The 16432-nt window shown below is 43.0% G+C and overlaps 1 protein-coding gene across 2 annotated transcripts in view; it reads right to left on the bottom strand.

The window, feature by feature from the left end:
- EVA1A (eva-1 homolog A, regulator of programmed cell death) overlaps window positions 1-16432 on the bottom strand; it is a 210360-nt gene that overhangs the window by 70628 nt on the left and 123300 nt on the right. The window contains exon 1 of one of the 2 annotated variants that reach the window (XM_087777159.1): window positions 13658-13672. The exons of the other annotated variant lie outside the window; for it this stretch is intronic. The gene's annotated coding sequence lies outside the window, so the exon portion shown is untranslated. Of the gene's footprint in view, window positions 1-13657; window positions 13673-16432 lie in introns of those variants that run through there. 2 annotated transcript variants of the gene reach the window in all.

The raw sequence follows: 16432 nt of genomic DNA, 5'->3' as shown, positions 1-16432 counted from the left end.
TAAATGAGTTTTCAATGTGAATTAATCTGGGGTAGCTTTCTGTACTTGGTTTTGTTGTATATTTATGTATATAATTATGGCAAGGTGAGGGTTGGTCTCTTCTCCCAAGTAACAAGCGATAGGACAAGAAGAAATGGCCTCAAGCTGTGCCAGGGGAAGTTTAGGTTGGATATTAGGAAAAACTTCTTCACTGAAAGGGTAGTCAGGCACTGGAACAGGCTGCCCAGGGAAGTGGTTGAGTCCCCATCCCTGGAGGTATTGAAAAGATGTGTAGATGTGGTGCTTAGGGACATGGTTTAGTGGTGGACTTGGCAGTGCTAGGTTAACGGTTGAACTTGATCTTAACAGTCTTTTCCAACCTAAGTGGTTCTATGATTCTATGAAATAACTCTTTGCTAGGTGCCATTTTCTCTCTCTAAAAATACTTACTCGGTATAATCAGTCAGCTTTCAAATTTCTGATAAACTAAGCTCACTCACAAATAGCACCTGCAGGAACACCTGGAAAAGGTATGGGCAACATGTTTGAGAGCAGTCACTTTGCAATTAGCTTTCTTGACAACGAACATCACATTTCTATTTTTACCTAAAAATAAGACTAGCAGCAGGCAAAAGGCGTATCTCAAAAGGACAGGTTTTGCCTGTTTATTTGTGAGGATTTGCAACATGCAATCCCTTTCTGATAGTCATTTACCTGTGAGGTGTTCAGTTCTACAAGGTTTAGCTGTCCTATCCAGACAAGCAACTAATGAGGTTCTAGGGAGAAAAAACACACTTTTGCATTTGTGTGCTATATAAAGGAGATGAATAAGGGCTTTGTTTTACTTGTTTGTCTTGCCTTTTTTTTTTTTTAAATGAGAACTGTCCAGAGCTCAGTTTGAAATCCAATGCCATCATGGTCCACAGTGGAAACCAGTGGGACCTGTGGATGAATGACCTGCACTATCCTAGATAAGGACAGAAGAGGGGAACCGATTTTTTTTATCCTATTGGTAGATGTGTAACTAAAACCACAGCACTAACAATGTGCCAAAACATTGTTTTTATTAGCTACTCTCTCACCTTGTTTTATCATTCAGGGGAAACTACTTCTATTTGAAAGACTGTCTTAAACCACTTACAGAAGCAGCATTAAGGTCTGGTGATTTCAAACAGAAGGAACAGTCTTGCACACAATTTTTTTGTTCAATACCTTTCATTTCATGCTAGAATGTCTAAATCCCACAAGCAAAACTGTAATGCCACAGAGATTAAGCCTTTTCTGGCTTTTGCAGTTTCACAGAGATCATCACAGTTTTCACACGTTAACGTTAGATTACCTGCTATTTTATAAAAAATACTCCTGTACCTTTCCAGGCATGCTCCTTCCTGTGTTATTTTTGGTATTTATGAAGCCAGCTACACAGACTTCACAGTCAAATGACCTTTAAAAATGAATGAAGATCTGTAACATTTACATCCTACGTATTTTACAGCAGGAGAAAAGCTAGTTTCAGCTTCTCCCCTCTCCCTGCCCCTCCTCCCCAAACAAATAAGAATTGTTTCTCTCAAGTCTGTCCCTCTCCAGAAAAAATCTGACCTACAAATGGCTTTCTCATAACTCAGCAGACTAGTTTAGTCCTCAGATGGATTTATCATTAACCACACAAGCACATGTTGTCCATTCTGTCCAACCTAATGAATGTGCTATAAATAAAATTTCTCTAAAAGCAGGTTTCACAGTTTCACCATACTTATCCAAGCTGTTGCTGCAAGTCCTTGTAACTCCCAAACCCACTTATGTTAGAAACATTAATCACTTGATTATAATTCAAAGCATCAGCTCTCTACAGAGCTGAAACTCCCTAGCACTTGACTTTGGCTAGACCTCTAACCTCAACTTATCACTTTCAGACGTACTCCACAATTTCTTCTCCAGTCTGTCGCTAACGTAGAAAAGACGTGGGAAGTCACTTTTGAAAGGTATTTTTAACCTGGAGTGTCTCATTAAAAGGAGAACTTAGTATGGAAACTCTAAAACAAAACCTTTCCCATTTTACTTGGCATAGCAATCTGAAAGTACCAGAGGTGCATTTCACCACAACCCATGTCATTTAAAATCCAAGCAATGTAAAGAAAAAGAAAATTATTTTAGAAAAGACACTGTGAGTGTAATTCCTACCTATCTCACAAACATTTTGTATGATCATAGGATTATCTGTAGGGCTTTGTATTCTTCATCTTGAATGAAGGAAGCTGAATCAAGCCATCTATTAATTCTGACTTGCCTGCTCATTCATTAAGAGTGTACATGGACAGTTTGGGTTGTTTCCTACTTATTTCAGCTGACAATATTGAGGTCATATTCTGTCTTGACCAAAGTTTTTAAAAGCCCAGAGAAACAAAAGATTAATTGTAGGAAATTATTTTTAAACATCATATGCTTTAGTCTGGAAATAGAAAGACAAAGATAAAACTCCCAAGAGGAAAGCCACAGCTAATGAGAGCCTGAGAGGAAATGATCACACATTCTCAGTTCTTCTGATGGATGTTCTTCTAGCCTTATTAATCAGAAGTTTGTGATGTCGATAAATCACTGAAGTATGATAACAGATGAAGGTGAATTTAGATGTAAAATGATCCATGGTGAAGGATTACAATAAAGGAGGAAAAGGAGGGGGAGCCAAATACAGTTTTATAAACTGCATCCTCAGCTTGTGAGGACTTGTAGCTAATAAATGTCATTCCTTTTCTACATTATCTAGGAGATTAAGAATGTTTCTCAATGTATAACTGCTGGGAAGCCTCTGTAGCACCTTCTCCAGTTACTCCAGGAGGTTTACATTACATCAATTGCTTTATTTTTCCATCAATTATGATTTCATTTACAAAGAGGAACTTAAAAGTACCTTTCTGCTTTTAACCTCTTTTGGAGGAAGTAGGCTCCAGCAGGAAAAAAAGAGAATCCAGGCAAAACACTGATAGTTTTGACCTTCCAAGGTTTGTTAGATTCTGCTTTGAGATTCTAGCAAGTTTCCTAGTATGACCTTATCCTGCCTGAATGATCTGGTGTCACAGAGGTGTCAGCAAGGTCTCTGCACCTCCAATTAGTCTATATACAGAGCTGTTGGTTTCTATATTCAGCAAAACCACCCAGCTATCAATCTACACGTATCACAGTTTGCGGTTGTCAAGGAAAGCATTTCCCAGAGCACTTCAGAAGTAAATAAATGCATTTGAGATGCTGTTACTGATGAATTAGTTCAATTCTCTGCCTTCTACTAGTGGTTTTTATGCTGCAGAAGACAGCCTTGGTCATCCAAAGCAAACCAAAGCCATGCTTATATACCGCAAATTCAAAACGGAAGGTTATTAAAACAAGGCAGTTTGCCAATAAGGCAAAATTTGCCTTGAGCAATGAAAGCCAGAGGCATACCAGACACCTGGGAGAGAAAGGACAGAAGTGGATGCCTTTGAGGATGCTTTCAACTGAAATACAAATGTGGGTGCTTCCCATGTAGGTTTTAATCAGTTTTGCCACAACACAGAGAGCTCTCCAAGCTGATGCCCTACCAAGCTGGCAATGCTACCTCATGCTGCAGGACAGCACTTGGTAGGTAAATTCATCAGCCTGGTCGAGATGCCACAAAGCTAGGCAAGGGACATTTCTTCTTGAACTGATAAGCCCTACTGTTAGAGCATATTAGCTTGGATGCACTGTGGGTATTGTCTTACTCCGGGTGGAGCAAGCCCAAACACCCCCATACCATACTGTATTCTGCAGTAATATAAATCAGGGATTACAGTTGAGTTTCACTATAGTCCTCAGAGCTTCCCTTGCTGGGACTATAGCTGAGGTGTCTCTGGCACCATCAGATGGCAAACCCTTCCCAGTAACTACAACATGCAATCAAAACTGGTCATTGCAAAGGAGCATGGTCATGCTCTGTGAGAAATATCATGCATCTCTCTATTTATAACAGAGCTCTTTTGGGGTCTTAGCCATTAACCATTGGCCCATCTGTACACCCAGAACTCAGTCTTGCTGACATGTTCTGGACTCTGAGCTAAGACTCCTGAGTCAAATAACCCTTCTTCCTGACTTATGCCATTGTAACACTTCAACCTGAAATCCCCAGTGCCTTAGAGAAGGAATCTTTCTTTCCAACGTGCAGTAGTACAGCTGACAATGAATGCCGATGCTAAGCTCCCATATACTGCTGTTTCTGAATAATGCCTTTCAGGTTGGGCTGGCTAGATGAATACAACTATGGGACAGATATAGACATGGAGATATCATGATACAAGAAACTCAGCCACCTGAGAACATGACTGCACATCAAACCTCTCCTCCACAATCTAGTCCAGCTTCCCAAAGAATTCTGAAATTACTTCTGTCCCCTGATGCTCATCTTTGTTATCTGGACCCAGGACATCTCCAAGACATACTAAAGGTCCAGAAGAAGACAATGACAAGCAACTATGATCCTCTGGCTCGATGGAAAGAGAAATAAGGGTCTCATCAAAATGGTGGAATGAATTCCCTTAGGAACTGCAGACTACTTCAAATCTCATCCCCTTTCACTAAAAGTTCATGGTGCAATTCTTTAGCATCTCCTATGTGAAATAAAATACATCATAAAAGGATACACATTTCACAACAATAAAACTGCCTTAAAATCCTATCAAAATAATATGCTGCACTTCAAACACTCCTCCCCAGGGGGGAGGCTGTGAAAACAATAGTTGAAAGATGTATAATCATTTTGCTTAATGCACTACTGGAAGATGTTCAAATGCTCGTCTGATGACTGCAGGAACAGAACAGAAAATAAAATAGTTCAGTTCAGGCCAGGTCAGGTGATGTTCCCAAAGATTCCTCCTATCCGTTTTCTGAAGAAGTACAAAACCCAAGAGATTCTGAATGCAAACTGCTACTCAGAAGGGAGTATGATACAATAATAAAAGCCAACAGTCACATTTAGAATAATATTAAAAATTAAAAGCCCTTAGTGAAATACAGTAGCTGCTTGTATGTATGTCCTCAGCTCACTGCAACACAATGCTTTTCTGTAACTCCTGAAAGATTTTAGGAGGTAGTAAATAAGTTGATGCTCTCCGCACACTACATGCATTAAAAAGGGGTAAATAGGCCTGTCATCACAGGCTTGTCTGCTTCACATCAATCCCAGGCAAAAACACAGAACAGCTATGATGGGACTCAACAAATAAATAATTAATGTCCATCAACAATGGTTAATGGAAAAGGGATCTTGGGAAATTAATCCAGTCTCAACATTTTGATGAGCCTAAAATGAGACGGGTAAAAGTAATAGGGTTGGTGCTTCTGAAAAGCACCAGACTTCAATTATTGAATAATAAACTTGACTGGTTTAAAATCGACATAGTACAGTGCAGATGAACTGGGGACCAGCTAACTGATACCGTTCCAAATCAAATAGTAAACTGCAACTGTTCACTCAGTGAGTGATTCTGCCTTATTAGTTGCTATTTAATATTTTTACTGCTGACATGGAAGAAAAAGTTAAATTATTACTTAGTAAGTTTGTGAAAGTTTGGGGAAGTGGTATGGAATGAAGAGGATAATAAACCAAAGCAATCTAGAAAGCAATCCAATAAACCACACACAAGCTAACAGTATGAATTTCAGTACAGACATATGCAAAGTCCTGAATGTAAGATTAAACAGTGGAGATCTTGCTTCTCAGACATGAGAAAGGAGGGCAGAAGCAAACTGGAAAAAGCCTAGCAAGTTATAGAATCTAATTGGTTTAATATGGACTACCAGTCTGACATCTTCAGCAGGGTAATGCATGTACTAGAGATGTAATATCAAGTAGAAGCAAAGAAATTATTTATCATCCCAATTTGGCATTGCTGCAACTGCTGCTGATATTCAGAGCCTATTTCAGAGGCTGCAGACACTAAGAAATGGGAAAGAATTCAGGGAAAAGCCACAAGAATGAATGAAGAATTGGGAAACTTCATTCTGAAGAAAGACATGAGAAGATATACCTCTTTAATTTCACAAAGAAAAGGCTGAGAGGTTTCTTGATCACAGACTATAAGTATTTAAAGAGACAATAAAAATTAGCTACTGAGGTTTCTTCAGCCTTAAAAGTAAAAAATCTAGCAATGGTCAATAGCTAGAAGTTGAATCTAGACATTCAGAACAGAAATAAATCCAGTTTCTTTGACAATTTTGCAAGGGTTGTGGGATACTCACAGTCACTGGGAATCTTCAAATCAACTTTTTTAAAGTTTCACTCCAGTTCAAACAGTAATTAATTGAGGAAGGTCTTATGGCCTCTTGGTCTCAGTAACCTACCAATTGACAGGGCTTCAAATGCTTCTATGGGAGGCTATTTTACAACCTAATAAATGTCATCTTTGGGAAAAGCTTCATGGGATTCTGCTTTTTTCTTTAACACGCTACTAATAGGCCACACTGAGTAACTGATTCCCTTGTTTTCTGTTCTCATCAAAGGACAATTAAAATAATGATCTTTCAGCAGTAATAGATAATAACACCTTTTCCAATACTTGTAAAGAATGATCAGAGAATGAATCAAGCAATTAATTCTTAGTTCTTAGTCATTCCTCCTACTCAAGTCCCAAACCACTGTTCACTTAAGCACAGGAATACGTGATTAATGTTTCCTTCAGCCAAGCACTGGAGAAGGAGAAGAAGGAAATTTGGCATTTGCGACCCTCAGACTGCCATATTTTATGGTATCTCTACCCAAACCAGAAGACTCCACAGAGAAAACTGAGATTCTTGCAGGGGCTGAAATGAATGTGTTCCTGTGGTTAATGCTCTCTCTCTCCATCCTCACCTGCTTTTTGTCTGTGGCTTGTCCCTTTTGTCACTCATGTTTTAATTTGCCTCCTAATCTCAATCCTGCTATTCAGTGTCTAAGCACTGTGCATGTTTCCTTAAGACCACAAAGAAGCAACCCCATTGTGCAAATGAAACCCATTAAGACATTCCCTGCCCCAGGGAGTTCACAACACAGAATATAAACCAGCCTTGTCAAACTGGTGGCCTGAAAACTGAATCCAGCACAGACAATCCCACTGTATTTCTTCCCGAGCCTTGCAGGAGACACGCACAGCGACGTAGCATCTCCTGGGGCAGCACAGCAATGCCTAATGGATGAATAACTTCTACAGGGCCTTACAACTAGCGATGGCCAGTGCCAACAAATGCATTGTGAAATGAGAGCAAAAGTGCTCTGCATTTCCTGTAACTCTCTCCCTGCCCCTCTTTCCAGATATGGGATGGGGTTACCTGTCCAGCTCCTTTTGCCCAGATGTGTGCAGCAAGGCAATCTGCATTGCCCCATCCCTCTTCCCAGCCAGCACCATGCCCTTCTCCCCTCAGCAGGACTGCTGAACATCCACGATCAAAGTCAAGAGGTGACAGGTGACCCAGGGGACTGAATCTCCATTCTCAAAGTAACGATGATAGTCCCCAAAGAACAGTCTTGAAGAGCAGCTTTCACCGAGTAAATCCCAGGCCTCTGGAAACAGGCTGGGGAACAGTAAATTTGGTATAGAAACAGAGACTGTACAACTCCCTATTGCTTCACCAGCCCTCTGTCTGAAACGTTTAATAGTATCAAGATACTTGCTAGAATCACAATACATGTTCAAATACCAGTACAAGGAAACAGCATGTATATGGGATCAGCCAGGAGGCTCTGGTATGGAGACTCCAGTGTGGACAAAGTTGGACAAACATTAGATAAAGTGGGAGAGGCTGAATCGAAGTGGAAACCAAGAGAACTTCTTACTTACTTTTGCTCTAAATGGTGGGCTTCGTGGACCTAGATTTCAAAGTGAAGCATCTACAGACAGGTGCAATAACTAGCACTCTAGGTAGGGCCCCTAGACTGAACTTTTTGGCAACATTTTCTGTGATTCTGATTTATCCAAAATTTGCCATATCAAGAGTCGTTAGTATTAGTGCTTTGGAAAGCATGATCTCTCCCAAGATGAGCACCATCCCAGCCCTGAGCTTGCATCATAGCCAAGCCTCCTTCCAAATCATTAATAAGGATCTTAAGCAAAAACAGTTTAACATTGTTCCCTACTGCTCCCCGGAGGTATCTCCCACCAAGTGTTGGCATTTATTCATCACTATGTGTTTCTGGTCCCTCCAGCCTGTTTTCAGTCTGTTTTATAATCTTCATCTCCAGTCAATCTAAATTAATTTTTCAGCTCAGTCTTCATGAAACAATACATTAATTGCCTCAGTACGTGAACAGACATCTTATTTACACAGATTAACCGACCACGTTCTTTTCATCTACTTGGTCAGCAGTTGGATCAAAGTAAGTGATTAAGTTACGTCTGGATTTGCTTCTTACAAATCTATGCATGTGTCATTCATGTTCTTTTTCAATGGTAAAGTTAACTTCTGTAGAGGGTCTGCATACTTCCTACATGCCACTAAAGGAATTGAATTAATAACTAAAGTGTGCTCCAAGTCACACAGAAAACTCAGGAAACTTGTCTTCACCAGGGATGAGGTTTGCTTTAACTGCTTACAGATTTACCTTGTTTAGTATTTTCTCCATTATTCTGTTACGAAAAAATCCACTCCTTTCTTTTTCCATTATTTACATTCTGTTTTGGCAACTATCTTGAGGGTTAGCTAACATACACATGGCTCCATGTGAATGCATGGCACAGCAAATTCTTCTGCTTTCCTTATTTAGACTGTTTTACTAGAGATGGAAGCCAAAGTTAATGGATAGTTACTAGCTCTTTTAATGACTGCTGTTTATTCGTAAAGATCAATACAACGTATTTTCTTCTGCCCTCTGGTTCTTCTTTGATCCTTCTGTTTTTCAGAGATAACTGGATGTGAGCCAGCTCCTTGGCTAATTGCAATAAAAACATAGCAGGCAGATCTGGTTTCCCAAGTCTTATTTCTAAGGTTTTCCTGTTTCCCATATCCCTGAAACTCATCTCACAGAAGTCATATTCTGTCCCATTCCCAATGTATTCAGTTAATGTTAGTGTCAGGAGATAGCACAGAGATTCAGTAAATCCAGCAGTACTGACTTCAAGTTCTCATTCTGTGGGGCTTCCTAATGCTGTTGGACAGTTTGAGGTCTAAAACGGGATGAAAGGAGACAAGGCGAGGTAAATATGTCACTTCCACTCACAGCTCTGCTTATGGACGTTTCCCAACTTGGTGAAAGTCAGCTAACCCACAGGAACAGCAGTAAGGTACCTTGGCACATGAAAAAGTTAGTGCCTAGAGCCACTCTTTGCAGAGATCAGAACTCTTGTTTCCACCACATATAATGGGGCTCACCCCAGTAATAAGAACAGGATTCTGGATCAGTGTAATGTCTGAATCATCAGCTTTTTGTGATTAAAGGGGTGGATTAGAGTCATGAAGAAAGAGCTCTTCATTTCTTTGTGTCATTCCACTAAACATAAACAGCAGAAATGAAATAGCTGTTTCAACAGAGTTCTTGAAGTTTAGAGACACACGCACACCCCAAAAAAGCCAAACATCTGAGCAGGAAAATGATGTAAATTGAAGAAAATTAAGTGGCCTCTACAAGGGCCCCCTACCCTTTTAAAGCAGACAGACTGCTCCAAAGAGTGATGAAGAGAACAGCTTGTTCCAGGGGTGCTGTGACTCAGACTGGCATAAATGTAATAGCTGGACGGGGCAGTTCTGGGACAGCAAAGTGGGGGGGAAATAAAGGCCAAGTACTGCCTTGGTTCAGAAGATGTGAAACTTTCAAGTAACTGAAGAGCAAGCTATTGAACATCTCTGGCTCCCTACTCTGTCCCACCGGTCAACATATCTACTGCACACATATGCAAGTGTAGAACAAGCACAGAGATGAAGGCAGACAAGTATGAGCCTAACGGTCACAACTGTATCTGAAACACTAATATCTGAAAACCTCATCGCTTACTTGGGTTCTGAAAAGAGAACTGAGCACATCTGAAGATAAGGCAAAGATCTCCAAAATGACCAGTCCTTTAGGGAGCTTCAGGCTTGGGCTGTGAATCCTAAGAGAGGATCTCAAAGAGACACAGTTGTGGAGTCCAGCGGTGGTTGTTTGATGAGATGAGAAAAGCAAGACAAAAAAGATCAAAATGAACTCGATAAGTCTCTTGATATCAGCATGTGTGAGTCTTTTGCTATCAGCATCGTGACACTGAATTGTTTGCCTCTGCTGTCTTGACTAAGACCTATTGAAATGAGAAACAGCACATCTCAGGCAATTTGTTAAAATCACTTCAAGTCTCTGAGTGATGGTAGCGATCATCGACTGAGGGTGGAGTGCAGCAAGGTGAATGGCACGATGAACGGCAGATGACAAACATCCGCCTTTCAGAGGAACTTCTATCTGTGTACTTCCATGGACTGTCTCACTCCACCTCATCACATCCTACTCTTTCCCTTACCTTCATCACTGTCCTGGAAAGTATCCTCACTTTTTTTTTTTTTTTTAAATAGAGAGCTGAAGCAGGGAGGGAATAAATGGCTTGTCTAAGGTCACCCAGGTCTGCCCAGCTCTCCAGCACTGATGCAGGCAGGGTCCTCCATCACTTACACCTTTGGAGTGGCAGATAAATCTTATGGCTGGTTGCTCCTTAAGGAAGTGCTCAGAGCTCTGCTGCTCCCTCCCCTTGTGACAACCGCTACATCACCAGACATTGCAAAACCTGTCACGAGGAGGCAGAACAGTTAAGGGCGTAAGTACCAGCGTCAGACCTTGTGAAGGTGCTTCAGGTTGGGTGTATGTGCTCTAGGAGCTGCCAAATTTAAAGACACTCAAGAAGATTTTCGCTGAAGTATTCAGAGAGACAGCCTGTCTCCACGTGTCTATTGATAATGCTCAAATGTCAACACTTTTAGTCTAGGTTCTTAAGATGCCCTCACCTGCTATAGGGTTTCTAATGGCCATTATCCCTGTTTCATAAATGGGGAAAGTCAGGCGCACAACAATAAAACAATTCTTCTGCAGTAAATCACAGATCAAAGTTGGAATTAAAAAAAAAAAAAAAATCCTGGCTCAAGTATCCTGTATTATCCACAAAGTGATTGAATCACTCCTCTCAGAGTTTTCTCTTCCATTCCCTCTCCACCAGCCCCACCTTCCTTCGATTGCCAATCATTTCTCCCTTCGTTATTGTCAGTTCCCTTCCTGTAGTCTTTCCCACTGTCCCTCTCCCAGCAACGATCCCTTCCTCCCAGTTCTGCAACTTTGCCTCAGGTCTTTCCCTAAATTTCATTGCATCAGGCCATCTCTCTTGGGCCAGAACTGCTTCTCAGGAGGGGAGCATGCAGCTGTTGGTGGCTGGAAAGTAGCCAGCAGACTCCCCGTTCCGCCTAGCTACGCTGCAGGAGGATGCTGACGGAGGATGTCAGAGGAGAGAGCAGTAAGAGGCCTTGGCTGCCTGTTCAATACCCTGGAAGCAGCCCCGAGTCACTGGAAAAGGGATCTGAAGGAGAAAGGTTGCTCCCCCTGGCCTCACTCAAATGATATTTCATCCAGCACGAAGGAGGTGTTGACAGAACGGTCTGTGTGTCACCGCAGATGAGAGATTCTTGGCCAGTGGGGATGTGCCTCCACCAGTCACCTCTGCTCCAGCAAGGGGGTAGACAACTATCTGAGGCTTCTTCTCACCCATAGCCAGAGGTTGAATGCACACTATTTCGGTCTGCTCATAAAAAGGGCTGTCAGGTCGAGCAGAGGGAGGGCACAGGCAGGACAGCCAGCTCCCTTGTGTGATGTGGAAGGAACGAGGATGAGGAGCAGGTTTAGTTGTGGCACTGCTGCTCTGATTTGAGCACACACGGGTTTGAAAGTGTACTGTTTTCCTGTTCATTTTTAAACTCAGGAGGAAGGGTTGGACTTACTACTTGTGAGCATATCACTGACCTGCTCCTTGGGTCCATTAATCTATGACGTCCTCCTCCAGTGCATCTCTCCCAGGATATGCTTCATTAGCTAAACCTAACTACATATAATTTTCTCTCAGGATGCACAATGGTCAAATAATGGGACTAGTATGGTACGCAGCCACAGGGAAATGGGTTTGAGCAGAGCACAGGTACTCTCCAAGCCTGCCTTCCCGAGCAGTACGTCTCCAAGTGCTGAAATGCAATGCTATCAAATATCATGACAGAAAGCATGAATAAATAAAACATGAGGGTGCCTCTTAAAAATAAATGTTGCTGCATGATCTTTTTCCCAGAAGAATGAAGTTTCCAGTGTGCTAGCTCTCTCTGCGTGTGGTATCACATACTACATGGTCTGTTCCCTATAAGCTCTCAACATATGCTATGAATCTGCCTCTGCAGTACAAGTATTCTAAATCAGATGCTTATGCCTTCTTCTGATCTTTTGCAGTCACACATACATACATCGGATTTTGCCACAGGCTATCTATCATTTCTCCCTTTCCAGCATCTGAAACGCATGACCCACAATTTGGTTTTATATATGTTTTACTGCAGTTTCCACATAATCACACAGGAAACTTTAATTCTCACCTTATGAGGCCAAGCACAAACACATCACACTGGACACAGGCTGCAGTTCTAATCCTTGTCTTTCAGAAGTCTCATGACTGTATCCCTGATCACCAACAAGCTGTATTTCTCACAACTGATGGAAATATCTGAATCAAAATCCATTGAAAGCAAAGCCTTACCCTTCATGTTCAGTTGTTTACCTGCATCATTTTACACCTCCTATCCCAAAGTAACACCTAACGTCCTTAGGCAATTGCTGCCCTTTGCCTCTGAGCTCTCCGCATTTCAGCTCTGGATTAAGCACAGTGGTGGTGCATGAGGTGGGCATTTGCCAGCGCTGCAGCCAGCTCTGCAAAGGCATGCATCACTCTGTAACAACCCACAGCACACTGCGAGCTTGTGTTGCGCTGGGCTAGGGTTGGGGATGAATAAACAGATTCTCTGCATATAATATTTTAGGCACAAAGACCGACTTCTAACACAGGTTGGAATATGGTGATGAAGTAGGTACAGATCTCCTGCAGGCATCAACGGGAAGCAGCTCCATCCACTGCAGACCCATCATGTCTCAAGGCTGAGACTTGCCCCTCTCATTCCTCCCTCTCATCCCCTTTTACTCATTCACCAGGAATTCACTATACCTGGCCCCTTCTCTGTCCCAGACCACAAACAGCAGACACAGCTGGTTGGCATCATCCACTTTCCAGCTGCCTCTGTTTAAGGCCACAAAAAGAAAAACAGTCTGGGGGTCACCCCGGCCCTGGCTTACTGCAACCACCTACCAGCTGTACAAACCCTGCTGCCTCAAGGACTGACATAATTTGGCACAGCACTCACCGGAATGGTGCTGTCTGTACACACGCGTGTTTAGTACCTCACCAAGTGATCCTGATTCAAGTAGGGCTCACCTACCGCCATCTGACATCATATTACATGTGCCTCATCCTCTCTGATGGCACATTTCTGTTTACAGTAAGGGAACGTGACTCTTCCAGGAGGGCATATCCCAGGCACAGGGAGATTTCTAGTGGGGATGTGCCCTTCCTGACTGGATGCAAGAAGACTGAGGATCTTTTAGCTCTCTGGAAAGGGACTAGCTGAGAGTGGTGACAGGGAAATGGTCTTGTAAAGTACCCACCTTGTGCATGGAGCAGGTGACACAGAGGCATCGGAGGAGCCCTGTAAACAACCAGTTAAGTTTTAGCCACAAGCTGTTTCAGCTGCTTCAAATATAGCCTGTATCACCTTCCAGCTGGGGCTGGAAAACATCGGGTCTGCTCTGCCTGTGGGGCTTTGTGAATTTGTATGTTCTGAACTATTGCCAGGAGTAACTTCAGTGCTGGAGGGATCAATGCTGGGCCCTGCACAGCGCATCAGTGAGGCAGTGACTTATCCACGGAGGAGGGAAGCTGGGGAAATTCCCTCCTGCTCTGAACTATTTCTTGGCTCTTTACATTAGTTATCAGCCCTTGGGAATATATTTTCCTCTCTCCATACTTTTCTGTGGTCTGCATTATCATTTGCTAAATATTAGCACGTGCTATTTATCATGAGGTCTGCAACCCTTGTCCACTCCAGGGAGTTTGCGACTAAGTCACAGCAATAAATTTTCTGATATTCTATGGGCTTTATAGCACGAAGAGGCACACAGCTGAAATTATTATCTCACAGCCTTCAACCCCTAATCTCACAGTGAAACCTTAGTCACCAAAGGCAGGAAGGATACACACGAACACAGGTTGTTTATACTCACAGCGGATTCAGGCTCAGGCTCCAAGTGTGCTTACTAATAATGATGATTACTTTGGCTCCACTGGTTTTATAACATGTTTGAAAGGCTCAGGGAAACCACATTATCTGCAGCTCCCTTTCAACAGCATGTTTGGTTCATAAGAGCTGCTAGGCAAGCAAAGGAAACAGGGTGTGTTTGTGGATTGGGAATCAGTTATAATAACATCATCATAGTGACCAAAATGAACACCATGGTCTACAATTATTGCTGTTCCTCTGTGTTTATTACAGAACAGAATCTCAAAACCTGTTGACTCCACTGAAAGATTTTGCAGCAGGTCCTAGGACTCGCTTGGACAAGACATCATCCCTTACTGACCAGCTTTGCCGAGCGTGTTCAGGGAGTTTGGCCTTTCTCCCTGCAACAGCTGTTGTCTAAGAAGAGATTCAAACTTTGACTAGAAAGGTTACTCCAACACCTTGTCATTTCTGAGCCCCAAAGCCCCTTTCGGACGCATTCTTGGTTAATGACTAGAAATGCTCCAGCTTCTCCTGGCTACAGGATATGATCCCAAGCACCTTCAAAGCAAAGCAGGGTTCAGACCAAACGGGGAACATTTAATAAAGAGTATCAGGGTTTTTTTTGTTAAAGAAATAAATTAAATGCTACTTGAATGTACATGTCCAAAAGAAATACTGGTCTGAGAAGTCTGTATTTTTCAAAGCTATCAAAGTAGCCCAGTTTGGTTTCCACCGCCAATCTAAATAATAGTGGATATTGTCCAACAACTACTTTTTCCTTCCAAATAGGCTGAGAAATCATGGGCAAAGTCATTAGTATCAGAAAGGAGATATCCTCCTGCCCTGAATGTACCAGACAGCAGGACGTGGAGCAGCTGCTGCTCTCTGAGAAGGGGAGCCCAGAAAAAGGAGAAGAGAAGGCTTGTTGAGCAGCTGAGTGGCCATGTCCCCTGTGCGGAGCGAACAACTAGCGTTAGCAGGTTTGGCTTTGCCAACATTATGACAACAAAAGCAAGAGAAATAACTGGACAAAAATATTTGAGAACAGCCTAAGAGCAAAAAAATGGGGCGGCTTTCCCTGCAGCGGCAGGGCACAGCCCTCTCCTGTATCCCTGTCTTGCTCTCCCACTGTCACAGGAGCCAAGGCAGAAAACGCTTTCAAGTTCAAGGTTCCCTTGCTTTTCCCTGGCCAGTGCAAGACTCACTCTCCCTCACACAAGGTCCAGACCGTCTCAACATCTCCCCTGTAAGAGATTGTTTTGCAGCCCCATAGCCCTTTCTGGCAGGAAAGCTGTCCTGATCTGGAGCAGGGATGTTCCTAAGTATGGCAGGCTGCTGAATGCAGTAGCCTGTTATCCCAGAAAGACTGAAGAATAAACAAAGAGGGACTGAAAGAATAATGATCAATAAACTTCCTTGATCTGGAGGTCAAATCCAGAGCATATCTATATTAATGAACTAAAGGGCTCAAGCACTGGCTTGCAATTGTGCTCATATTGTAACTAACAAAATTTCCGGAGATATTTTGGCCTGTGCTCACCCGAACAGCACCCTGGTATGGTCCGGGGGACAGCACAGCCACAGGACTTTTCACTGCCGACAGTCTGGGTATATAAAGTCCCTTCAAATGTGAGCAATGCAGTGCCACTTGCCCTTAGGGCCAGAGAACATTTTTACTGCACAAGTGTAGCCCACAGGGACTCTCTCCTAAACACAATTAAATGTCCAAACTGGCACAAAGCAGTGGCTGCTGCGGTGCGTAGGGGATGCCTGGCAGGTCGTAGCTGCCTTCTCAATGTATTCAAACTCATCCCCTGCCCTCTCTGCTGTCTGGGAGACACAAAGGGAGCAGAAGATGCTGGGGGCTGTGAGTCGGGGGGATTCCCCCTGGCACAAGGATTGCTTACCAACAGGCACCGAACCAACACCAGTAGCTCCCAGGACGCCTCCGTGGCGCAGGGACAGTGAAGTGGCCAAGCCGTGGCACGCTGCAACACGTCCGCTGGCAGATGGTGCCAACGGGCTCGGAGCCAGCTGGAAGGGGCTGTAACTAGGCTGTGTTGGCTTCTGCCAAGATCAGGGCTGGGTAGTCCCTGGAAAGCCTCCCAGGCCATGGGGTCTAGCTGGAAGCTGCACGCGCTAAACGCTCTGCTTTGCTGGA

The sequence above is a fragment of the Nipponia nippon genome, unplaced genomic scaffold (genome assembly GCF_047370975.1).
Source record: "Nipponia nippon isolate SJK-2023a ecotype South Korea unplaced genomic scaffold, ASM4737097v1 scaffold_4, whole genome shotgun sequence".
Lineage (NCBI taxonomy): Eukaryota > Metazoa > Chordata > Aves > Pelecaniformes > Threskiornithidae > Nipponia > Nipponia nippon.
Note: the sequence above shows the minus strand (reverse complement) of the source record. Positions and strands in the feature narration are given on the sequence as shown.